The following is a 12,500-nucleotide window of genomic DNA, read 5'->3' as shown; positions in this document are numbered from 1 at the left end:
AAGCTAAGCCTCACTGCATGTGACAACACTGGTCGTCTCCATTTGTTTCACATTCCTGTATTTTATCTAGACAGAGCAAAGCTCGTTCTCTATTCCTATACAAAGCAATACAAAGAGGAACTAGGGTAAAGGGTAAAGGCCTAAACATTTGGAGGGTCCTTGTTTTCATCCAAAACAGGGCCAGAATTGTAGAAAAAAACAGTGCTGTCACTACAAAAACATCACAGATTGAGGCAAACACTTTTAATTTCTTAAAAAATAATTTTTTTAAAAATATAGCCCCTCGAGCATTTTGGGGAAAACACCATTTCAAACATAGTGTTATAGCACAATGTGCGAAAGAAGACATCGATTTAAAACGGACTGGACAGAAATGCAGTACATTTCAATTTGGCTTTTGACCTCACTTACCAAGTGTTTAAAATAACTTGTTTTCGTCGCATACAAGGTACAGACTAATGCTGCTTTCAGGACGCCTGGGGATGTCGGAAATTTTCCACAAGCAGTTTAGAGGTCTAAACACAAAACATATTGGTCAAATGTAAGCAACAAACATGGCTGGCGGCCAGTATAAGCTTGCATCTGTAAATGTCAGCAATCCTGACAATAAAACTACCGGTAATATGTTTTCTGTATTTTACGTAAAACCAAATATTGGGATGCAGAATATTTTTTTTTCAAGCCATTACCGATAACTTCCTGCTTCTCAAAACAGATGCAGATAACCGATAACTTACTTATGTGTGTGTATATATTATTTTTTTATTTTTTTTAAATGTCGATTCGACTGTGGGGTTTGTGAACACCAAAGTATGGATGTATACTGAGTACCAGCATTTTTTTGGTTCCGGTTCCTAATTAAGTCGGTCCATAAGGACTGTGAAAATTGTGGATAACGATACTGCTCTCAGTATTTTTTGCTCCAGCTGACCGACGTAATTATGACACGCTGTCACATTCAGTTCAGCTGCCACTGCTACACTATACAATTAGCTTTGAATAATGACAAATAAGGATGCAACACCACACAAAAGTTTGTAACAACAATATTTCCTCCTCAAAAGTTCCTCAAAGTCATGCACGCTGTATCAGTTTGCAATTAATACACTTTACTCATGATGAGTCATGACCACGTTTTATCAACCGTCGTCCGAGTGATTCATTAATCCACATGCCAAAATTAATCCACTCCAAAAAGTTAAAATTTGAGGTATAATATAATAATCCATACATTTGTTTCGAAGCAAGTTAGCATCCGCTTTGACTGACGAGTCTCTGGTTGCCATCCGTTTGCGTGTCATTGAAACACATCTTCCTGTAATGTGTTTTAGTTAATTCTGTCTCTTGACTACAAATTGGGGGATCGAGCATTACACTTGCTCAGTGAGTGTTTTTATTCATATTGTCCACACTACACACACACATACAACAGTAGCTGTCAACACTCCGGCTTTGGGTCCGTCACACGAATATGTCCATTTGCAACATAAACACAAATAACAATTCCTATTGTTACAATATGCACACCAACTTAATATGCTAATTGATTGTATTGATTTAATAATATATTTGATATATCATGTAAAAGGTCTGTTCTCTGCACATGAATGCCATATATGAATATTATTTGCAGCTAAGTGTAATTGTAATGAATAGAAACAGAGTGATGGATCTGTGTGGTCTTTACAATAGGATATAACAGCATTTCAACTTCCATTCCACACATAGTTGACTTCTTTAAGACTTAAACGGGTGTTGATAAAATACTTCCCTACTCTATGTTACAGTACACGTTGGAGGTGTTGTGGTTTAATATTTGCTCGTATAAATGCTAATTGAAATGCATTTTTTCACATCTTTACTTCCATAAATTACATGTAGTACCGATAAATACTAGTATCTATAAGGGTATTGTACCGATAAAATCTTAACGATATACAAGAAAGACTCAATCAAAGGTGGATCTGACAAACCATACCTGTAGATTTGTCCAGACAAAAGCCATCATTTCCATGATGAAATAGAAGAGCGCTATTGCCGTCTGGTCGTCACCGGTAAATGTTTTGCACTTTTCAAACACTGCAGCAATAAGAACTAGTCCAGGGCTTTTCTTTGTAACAGCTTCTATAGCAGTAAGCATCTTCATACGCTATAAACACACTGTCATAGCAATGCCGGCGTGTAGTGTGGCCAATAAGGTTTGATGTGTTGAAACGCGAAATATTCACTGAATGTGCACACAATATTTTGTGCAAACAGCAGGCAAAATATATTCGTCTGAAACCGTGAAGACGTCCCATAAGATCGACGTCATTTTTGTTTCCACTGTGAGCTCAGGGGAAGTTTAGGACATGTTTACAGCATGGCACTTAGGAGAAAAGGAGTGCTTAATTTTCTCACCCTAACCAACCCAGAGCACAGTACGGGTAATCTCGCATTTTTAGAGCGTTTTGTTTTGTAACTGTTTATCAGTGTGACGTCAGAATTCCTCATATTGGCCTGTTAATTCCTTGTCCAACATTTATCGTTATCCCCTACAAAAAAACCTAATATAGAGATGATATCGTAATGCAGCTATACCAGGGGTGTTCAAACATGCAGTGTTTATTGTTTGTGTTATAGTTTTTAATACATGTATTATTTATTATTATTAGGGCCAATAAAAAACGAGCTAAGGGACCAAAAATGGCCTTCGGGTTGGACTTTGGACATACCTGATGTAAACAACAGATCAGTTTTATTTGTGCTAAATTCCAACAGAAGTTACCTGACGGCTTTATGAACATATAGCAAGTCTAGAAGTATGATCCTCATACATTCAAAATAAACTCTGAAGAAGAAACCTTGAACAGAACCCAGGCACTATGGGGCAGCCGTCAAAAAGAGAAAAGTCAGTATAGAACAAAGTTCTTTCTCAATACTATACAAAAAAGATTGATTTGTAACTACCCATTTCGCTGGGATGCAGCATGATTTCGGCATTTATGTTAGAGATCTCGCTGTCTGTCGGAAAGAAAACAATGAACATGGCGTCTTCTAAGACAAACCAAACAGTCCAGTTGCGATCGATTGAACGCCCTGAGAATGCATTGACCTGGATGAATGAGAACATCCATAGACAATGAATATTACAGTGTTTTCTCTTCAAGTCGACAGGCCAAAAGTGATAAAAGCTATTTCCCCCTGTGTGTGTCTCTGTGCAGATTTATATAATCCTCACTCTGAAGCCATATCATCCAGCGCTAGATGTGCCACTGTCTTTTCCAATAACGGAATGCTTAGGATAGCAACAAAGTAAGCCTCTAATGTGTTCCTGTTAGGGTCAATGGTCACTACTTCTAGTAACTTTTACAAGTGTAATTGTACCTGATGTGTGGACATGCATTGTTTCTACTGCATTGCTCTCATCAGCTCTTTAAGGACCAAGAAAAAATGTTTTATTGAGAAAAAAAACAAAACAATGCATCTGCGCATGGCTCTTTTAGAGTGACAGATTAACAGTAGGATTACGGTGGCAGGATTAAATGTATCTGAAATCCTTTGTATACCAAAAAAGCTAGCGAAAGCGAAGCCTGGTGGTCGCTCCATACATCCTCTACACCATCCCCCTTTCCCCCTCGCCACAACAGTTGCTCTTCTCTCTGTAAGTTAGTTACGTAACGCTGCAGAGATTTAGAGCTCCACTGCAAAGTAGTTCGACGGGATTTTCAGGAGCACAGAAGGCATCTTCAATTGGTGTCAGAGCAAGTAGTCTGTGCAGCGCAAGCCTTAATTGGCCAAAATAAGTCTTTAAAGAGTGGAGAGTTCCGCAGGGTGTTTCTGATATTTCAATGACTATCTCTTAAACATTTACTGTAGGTGTATGTACATATATATATGAATATGATTACTGCAACTGTTTTGCATGTCTTGGAAAACGGATGCAGAGTCAGTCCCAAAATGCCTTTCACCAAACTGGTACAACAAAGAGATGACAAGATGTTTATTTTACAATGCCTCCAAACAGCAAATAGTATTTTTGTACTGTGAATTGATCATTGGAGATGACCTATAAAAAAAAAACCTCCTGAGAGAGGTCAGGTTTCTGGGATCTAGCAGTGCCTTGGCTACAGCTCGGACCTTCACCCTGGCCCCGGTATGGGGCTTCGTCTTCAAACAGTGTTGGCGAAAGGAATTTGTGGACTCATGCTGCAAAGCAATATGTTTTTTTTACTTACCCAGAGGGCAAAGTCGTCTCAGTTACACAAGAGGAAGCTGCCCGAGGGCACACAATAATTACTCTACAGGAACCTTAAAAATGTTCAAATGGTGTACCAGAGTGAGCACCACAATACGTAAAAGAACGAGTCATATACTTCTTTAAAAAGTGCAACTCATGCACATAGCGATGTGTTCAATGGCAGCTGATCTGTAAAAAACAAACAGGATATATATAATTTATATTTTGAATATTGCCTAATGACACCTTATCGAAACAAAGTGCTTTTAATTCCAAGCTACATTCAACAGGGTACTGGATTCTGTCAAAAGAGTATTTCACGTAATTACAGTGGACCATCTAGGGCAGGGTTTGCCAACCCGTCGATCGCGATTGACTAGTCAATCTTTAGGACCCAATTGCACAAAAAATTTATGAAAAAATGTGCTAATATGAGATCAGTGGCACCCCCCACTCGGAGAATGACCAATAGGTCAAATAGGTAAGCATATATATGTATATATATGTTTATATAAACACAGTTGACACGGGTAGATACTGCTTTCCTGCGTTGGTTTTTGGCTCCGACCAGGGATCTTGGGTTTGAAAAGATTGATCACCACAGCTCTAAGGCAAGGGCTCATTTCAAGTTTACAGCTGGTTCATTAGCCCCTGAATATTGTAAAAAATAAAAAAGGATTATTAAAGAGATACAATTCATTATTAGATATTGCATTTGTCATTATCACGTATGATAAGCTCATTAATTCAGATAGTGTAGCTTATATTGACCTACATTGGATTGCTTTTAATGTTCAAAATGTATCCATTTTTCACCACATGGTCCAATTGCCAATTCATTTATAATAGTAAACACAGTAAAACAATAAAGCTTTCCATCCTAACCACTATACTCTTCTTATCTTCTCGCCTTTTTGTTGTCTTAACACCCCTTGTTGTTTGGACGAAGTGTACTGAGGGGCCCTAAAAACCAAATTAAAAAGTTAAGAGTTGATGCTTGTTGAACTGAGCTCTCGCATGGTACGTGGACGTTTCACAGGACGGTTGCACGAATTCCTGAGAGTTGCGATCGATTCCCGAATTGTAAGACCTCACAGATTTAGTTTTTTTCGAGGGTCAACGGTGTGTAATTTACCGCAGATATCTTTGATAAAGTAGTGCTCATCTCTGGACAAGATTAAAAGTCAATCTAGAATTGTACGACCGCACAGATTTTGGAATATCGAGGTTCAATGGTACACAATTTATCGCAGATATCTTAAAAAAAAGTAGTGCTCATCTCTGGACAAGATTAAAAGTCAATCTGCAGAAACATTTATTCAGTAAGTTGATTTCTTTGCACCTACGGTTCCCCAAAGTGCCCTCCACAAGCCTCCTTTTTGAACATGAGTGCTACCTAGCTCTCTGGCAGACCAGCACCATGGTGTCTTTATTGTTTTCCAGCTGAAGTTATAGGACAAAAACAAAGTTTGGTGTATGTTGAATGGGAAGGATGAGTAATAGCATCAAATTTTGCTTGTTTTTTATTGGCCATCAATGTGGAATGGTATCCCTTTTGGAAAAAGCAAATAGACACACTTACTTTTAGGTGTCCTAATGTTTGAGTCTCGGGGATTGGTTGGTGAGATTTTGTGTATCAGACCCCCCAAACAAGATTGTGGTGTTGGGACTATGGCTGAAGCGACACATCCGACATGAACAAGTAGGAGAAGCTTTTATTTATTTATGTCCCAAATCTAATTGTGATGGCTGCTCATGTCGAGTCGCCACAATTACATTTGGAGAAGAAAAAAAATCTAAACAAAGGGCTCAATTCTTCTCGCTGCGCGTAAAGGGAATAGAAAAAGAACTTCCAAAAAACATATACATGAGTGTTGTGAATATTGAGAGGTCTCTCGTAATTCAAAGGTGCCAAACTGACTTCTACATTTCGTTTTGGAGGGGGTCGATTCTATTTTGCACAAAAACTGCTGTAACTTGTGTTTTTTTCCTGTGACTGACGCTTTGTTTTTATATACCATCATCTCGTTGTCTGTACGTTACCACACCGTGTGACTCAATAAATATATTACGCTCCATTAATCCTGCCTTTAAAGATGTTGTCTTGACAGTTTTCCTCCGACAAACCAACCTTCAGCGCCGACGCTCGAAAAGGACCCAACCCCGGGATCAGCATCAGCGGCGTCAGGCCGATGTTTGAAGAGGTTTAAGAAGTGCTGACAGCGTGATAAATGCGGCCCCACGTGACGAGGTTTTAGACTCCCATTTCCTAATTACGTGTTTACAAGAAAGGAATATTGTGTGTGTGTGTGTGTCCTTGTATTGTTGCCAGGCAGATCTAGTCCCCCACATGACTAAACTCTGACATCAGCGTTTCCTCACCTCCCTCCATCCACCCCACTGATCTGCATGTTTCTCCCCAGCGACTTAAGGCAAGAACAGACACACACACAGTACCCCTTCCCGGTCCCTGACACGCTCAGCACACCTGAAACACTTTCCTCTCACTTCAAATATGAAGAAGCCACCATTTCCGCCCGTCTTGATTGTGTTTGCACTCTCTGGCTATTTGTGGAGTTCTGACAGCCGCACATAAACACTCGTCACTCACACTGAGCTGAGTGGACACAGGCCTTAGTGGACAACATTGCAGCGGAAGACAATTCAGTTTGTTCACTTTTAACCAACTGGATGGTTCTGTTGGGTCTTGGGGTGTTTATGATATCATAATCACTTCAGCAAGACACTTGTCATCTTGGTGTTCAGACTCCTGATCATGCAGTTTCTGCTACACAATGTCACAGTACAGTACGTGCTGTGATTAAAGTTTCCACTCGATGAACTGAAGCTTCCCGGCAGCACTCATGCATCCCTAGACCATGCCACCGCAACCATGCTTGACTGACAAGACACAATTAGCTTGCTACTCACTTGTTTCCATGCTATTTAATGATAAAGTGTGTTCACTAGAGATCGACAGATATGTTTTTTCCAGGCTGATACTGATACCGATTATTAGTAGTCAAGGATGTCGACGGCTGATATTCTTTTGCAGTAAAAGGATTTAAACATCAGTAGTATATGCATCTAAACAGATGGACAAGGCTTTACGTTGCGGTTTTAACATAATATTTGAGGAATTGTTAATTTAGCACCAAACAACATCAGGTGATTTCACTTACACATTTTATTTAGTGTTTCCCAAAAAATTGCTGCATTAGGCAAAAAAAAATATTTGGCAAAGGCCGAATGCATTTCAAGTAAAAATGTATGTATGTGTATGTATATATATCCATCCATCTATCCATCTTCTTCCGCTTATCCAAGGTCGAGTTGCGTGGGGAGCAGCTTAATCAGGGAAGCCCAGACTTCCCTCTCCCCAGCCACTTCGTCCAGCTCCTCCCGGGGGATCCAAAGGGGTTCCCAGGCCAGCCGGGAGACATAGTGTTCCCAACGTGTCCTGGGTCTTCCCCGTGGCCTCCTACCGGTCGGACGTGCCCGAAACGCCTCCCTAGGGAGGCGTCCGGGTGGCATCCTGACCAGATGCCCAAACCACCTCATCTGGCTCCTCTCGGTGTGGAGGAGCAGCGGCTTTACTTTGAGCTCCTTCCGGATAGCAGAGCTTCTCACCCTATCTCTAAGGGAGCGCCCCGCAACCCGGCGGATGAAGCTCATTTCGGCTGCTTGTACCCGTGATCTTGTCCTTTCGGTCATAACCCAAAGCTCATGACCATAGGGGAGGATGGGAACGTAGATCGACCGGTAAATTGAGAGCTTTGCCTTCCGGCTCAGCTCCTTCTTCACCACAACGGATCCATACAGCGTCCGCATTACTAAAGACGCTGCACTGATCCGCCTCTCGACCTCACGATCCACTCTTCCCTCACTCGTGAACAAGACTCCGAGGTACTTGAACTCCTCCACTTGGGGCAAGATCTCCTCCCCAACCCGGAGATGGCACTTTACCCTTTTCCTGGCGAGAACCATGGACTCGGAATTGGAGGTGCTGATTCTCATCCCAGTCGCTTCACACTCTGCTGCGAACCAATCCAGTGAAAGCTTAAGATCTTGGCCAGATAAAGCCATTAGGACCACATCATCTGCAAAAACCAGGACCTAATCCTGCTACCAAACCAGATGGCCTCAACGACCTGACTGTCCCTAGAAATTCTGTTCATAAAAGTTATGAACAGAATCGGTAACAAAGGGCAGCCTTGGCGGAGTCCAACCCTCAATGGAAACGTGTCTGACTTGCTGCCGGCGATGCAGACTAAGCTCTGACACTGATAATACAGGGAGCGGACCGCCACAATCAGACAGTCCGTTACCCCATACTTCCCACAGGTCTTCCTGGGGCACACGGTCGAATGCCTTCTCCAAGTCCTCAAATCACATGTAGACCGGTTGGGCAAACTCCCATGCACCCCCAAGAACACTGCCGAGAGTACAGAGCTGGTCCACAGTTCCATGACCAGGACGAAAACCACATTGTTCTTCCTGAATCCGAGGTTCGACTATCCGGCGTAGCCTCCTCTCCAGTACACCTGAATAAACCTTACCGGGAAAGCTGAGGAGTGTGATCCCACAATAGTTGGAACACACCCTCCGCTTCCCCTTCTTAAAGAGAGGTGCCACCACCCCAGTCTGCCAATCCACAAGTACCGCCCCCGATGTCCACGCGATGTTGCAGAGTCTTGTCAACCAAGACAGCCCCACAGCATCCAGAGCCTTAAGGAACTCCGGGCGGATCTCATCCAGTCCGCGGGTGGATTTCATCCACCCACCGGGTCCTTGCTACCAAGGAGCTTTTTAACTACCTCGGCAACCTCAGCCCCATAAGTAAGAGAGCCCACCACAGACTCCCCAGGCATTGCATCCTCATAGGAAGACATGTTGGTAGGATTGAGGAGGTCTTCGAAGTATTCCCACCACCGATCCACAACATCAGCAGTCGAGGTCAGCAGAACACCATCCTCACCATACACGGTGTTGACATTGTACTGCTTTCCCTTCCTGAGGCGGCGGATGGTGGTCCAGAATCGCTTCGAAGCAGTATGGAAGTCGTTTAACATGGCTTCTCCAAACCGCTCCTATGTCCGAGTTTTCGCCTCCGCGACCGCTGAAGCCGCACACCGCTTGGCCTGTCGGTACCTGTCTGCTGCCTCTATATATACAGGTGCTGGTCATATTATTAGAATATCATGAAAAAGTTGATTTATTTCATTAATTCCATTTAGAAAGTCAAACTTGTAGAATGTATACATTCATTCCAAACAGACTGATACATTTCAAGTGTTTTTTGCCAAAAAGGAGATGATCATAGCTGACAACCAATGAAAACCCTAAATTCAACATCTCACAAAATTAGAATATGGTGAAAAGGTCAGATACTGAAGACACCTGGTGCCACACTCTAATTAGCTAACTAACTCAAAACACCTGGAAAAGCCTTTAAATGGTCTCTCGTTTTGTTTCTGTATGACACACAATGATGGGGAAGACTCCTGACTTGACAACTGTCCAAAAGATGACCATTGATACTTTAAAGAAGGAGGGCAAGATACAAAAGGTCATTGCCAAAGAGGTTGGATGTTCCCAGAGCTCTGTGTCCATGCACATTAATAGAGAGGCGAAGGGAAGACAAAGATGTGGTAGAAAAAAAGTGTACAAGCAAGAGAGATAACCGCGCCCTGGAGAGGATTATCAAACAAAACCGATTCAAAAATGTGGGGGAGATCCACAAAGAATTGGACTGCAGCTGGAGTCAGTGCTTCAAGAACCACCACGCACCGACGTATGCAAGATATGGGCTTCAGCTGTCGCATTCCTTGTGTAAAGCCACTCTTGAATAAGAGACAACGTCAAAACCGTCTTGCCTGGGCTCAAGACAAAAAGGACTGGACTGCTGCTGAGTGGTCCAAAGTTATGTTTTCAGATGAAAGTAAATTTTGTATCTCCTTTGGAAATCAAGGTCCCAGAGTCTGGAGGAAGACAGGAGAGGCACAGAATCCACGTTGCCTGAAGTCCGGTGTCAAATTACCACAATCGGTAATGGTCTGGGGTGCCATGTCATCTGCTGGTGTTGGTCCACTGTGTTTCCTGAGGTCTAGGGTCAATGCAGCAGTCTACCAGGAATTTTTAGAACACTTTATGCTGCCTGCCGCGGACCAATTTTATGGAGGTGAAGATTTCATTTTCCAACATAACTTGACACCTGCACACAGTGCCAAGTCTACCAGTACCTGGTTTAAGGACCATGGTATCCCTGTTCTTGATTGGCCTCCAAACTCACCTGACTTTAACCCCATAGAAAAACTATGGGGTACTGTGAAGCGGAAGATGCGAGATGCCAGACCCAACAATGCTGAAGAGCTGAAGGCCACTATTAAAGCAACCTGGGCTCTCATAACACCTGAGGAGTGCAACAGACTGGTCGACTCCATTCCACGCCGTATTGCTGCAGCAATTCAGGCAAAAGGAGCTGCAACTAAGTATTGATTGCCGTACATGCTGAAACTTTCCATGTTCATACTTTTCAGTTGGCCCACATTTCTAAAAAAATATTTTTTGGTTCTAGTCGTAACTAGTATTCTAATTTTCTGAGATACTGAATTTGGGATTTTCAGTAATTGTCAGTACTAATCATCAAAATTTAAAGAAATAAACATTTCAAATATATCACTATGTGTGTAATGAGTTGATATGATATGTAAGTTTCAAGTTCTGAATATAATTACTGAAATAAATGAACTTTTTTATGATATTCTAATAATATGAACAGCACCTGTATGTATGTGTGTATGTATATATATATATATACATGTATACACATATATATACATATATACACATATATATGTATATATATACACATATATATGTATATATGTGTGTGTGTGTGTGTATGTATGTATATATATATGTATATATATATGTGTGTGTGTATATATAGATATATATATGTGTGTGTGTGTGTGTATATATGTATACACATATGTGTATGTATATATATATATATTTGTGTGTATATGTATATATATATGTGTTTATATGTGTATAATGTACGGGCTGCAACATTGCGGAGCTGCTGCTAAAGATGGAACATTTGGCAGAAATACCGGACAATTCTACAAACTTTATGGCTGGCTCACATCGTGGTCACTCCGTGATCACGTACGACCGCCAGACACTTCTGGATGTGGACATATCGGGCCGTTTTGGACTGATAGACGTGTGCGTGCTAAACCTGCTAACTAGCATGGGAATACGTCGGCGGCTACATCCAGCGGCCTGTGAAGCAGGGGAGTCTAGTAGCAGCGGGGGCCGTCTACGGAGCAGACGCCAGCGGTGTGATCGGAAACGCGGATGTCGAGCGGGGCTAAAAACAAAGCAGAAGGCTAATCCCCACAGAACACCACTTCCCTCCATCCTGAAGACGGATTTTAATGAAAGATGCGAGACTACTGGTCTGGGTAAGGAGTCAGTTAAATTAGAACACGTTTTTTCTGCTTTGAGTGTTTCCGAGTTGGACATGTGTTTTACCGAGGTGGCTAACTATGATGCGTGCAGTTTATCAAAGCAACAAACAAACAATCGGAAAATCCCCGTTACTGAGGTGGCAAACCATGATGCGTGCAGTTTATCAAAACAACAATCAAACAATCGGAAAATTCCTGTCGTATCAATTCCTAGATATGGTCGTAACTATACTAAATGCACTGGGCATAATAAACACAACATTATTAATATTGCTACTACGGATAATTTGATCAAAAATTCCCTGAAACAGCCCACTACCTGTAATATAGGTTTTTTAAACATAAAATCATTGTCTCCCAAAACGTTGTTAGTTAATGATATTATCAGAGACAACAATCTTAACGTCATCGGTCTCAGCGAAACCTGGCTTAAACCAAACGACTTTTTTGCGCTAAATGAGGCATGTCCTCCTAACTTTACACATGCGCATATTGCCCGTCCGCTTAAAAGGGGTGGGGTGGTCGCACTAATATACAACGAAAACTTTAACCTTAGTCCTAACATAAATAATAAATATAAATCGTTTGAGGTGCTTACTATGAGGTCTGTCACACCGCTGCCTCTACACCTGGCTGTTTTCTACCGCCCCCCAGGGCCGTATTCGGACTTTATCAATGAATTCTCAGAGTTCGTTGCTGATCTAGTGACACACGCCGATAATATAATCATAATGGGGGACTTTAATATCCATATGAATACCCCATCGGACCCACCGTGCGTAGCGCTCCAGACTGTAATTGAT

The 12,500-nt window shown here is 41.9% G+C and overlaps 1 protein-coding gene across 1 annotated transcript in view; it reads left to right on the top strand.

Annotated features, from left to right (window-relative positions):
* The window catches only part of dnaaf9 (dynein axonemal assembly factor 9), a 70,613-nt gene extending 67,152 nt beyond the window's left edge, over positions 1-3,461 (top strand). The window contains exon 37 of the mRNA XM_061894965.1: positions 1-3,461. This exon is cut by the window's left edge and continues 758 nt beyond it. The gene's annotated coding sequence lies outside the window, so the exon portion shown is untranslated.
* Positions 3,462-12,500: the final 9,039 nt, after the last annotated feature.

Source organism: Nerophis ophidion, linkage group LG03, assembly GCF_033978795.1.
Source record: "Nerophis ophidion isolate RoL-2023_Sa linkage group LG03, RoL_Noph_v1.0, whole genome shotgun sequence".
NCBI classification, from domain to species: domain Eukaryota; kingdom Metazoa; phylum Chordata; class Actinopteri; order Syngnathiformes; family Syngnathidae; genus Nerophis; species Nerophis ophidion.
This window is presented reverse-complemented; position numbering and strand designations above follow the sequence as displayed.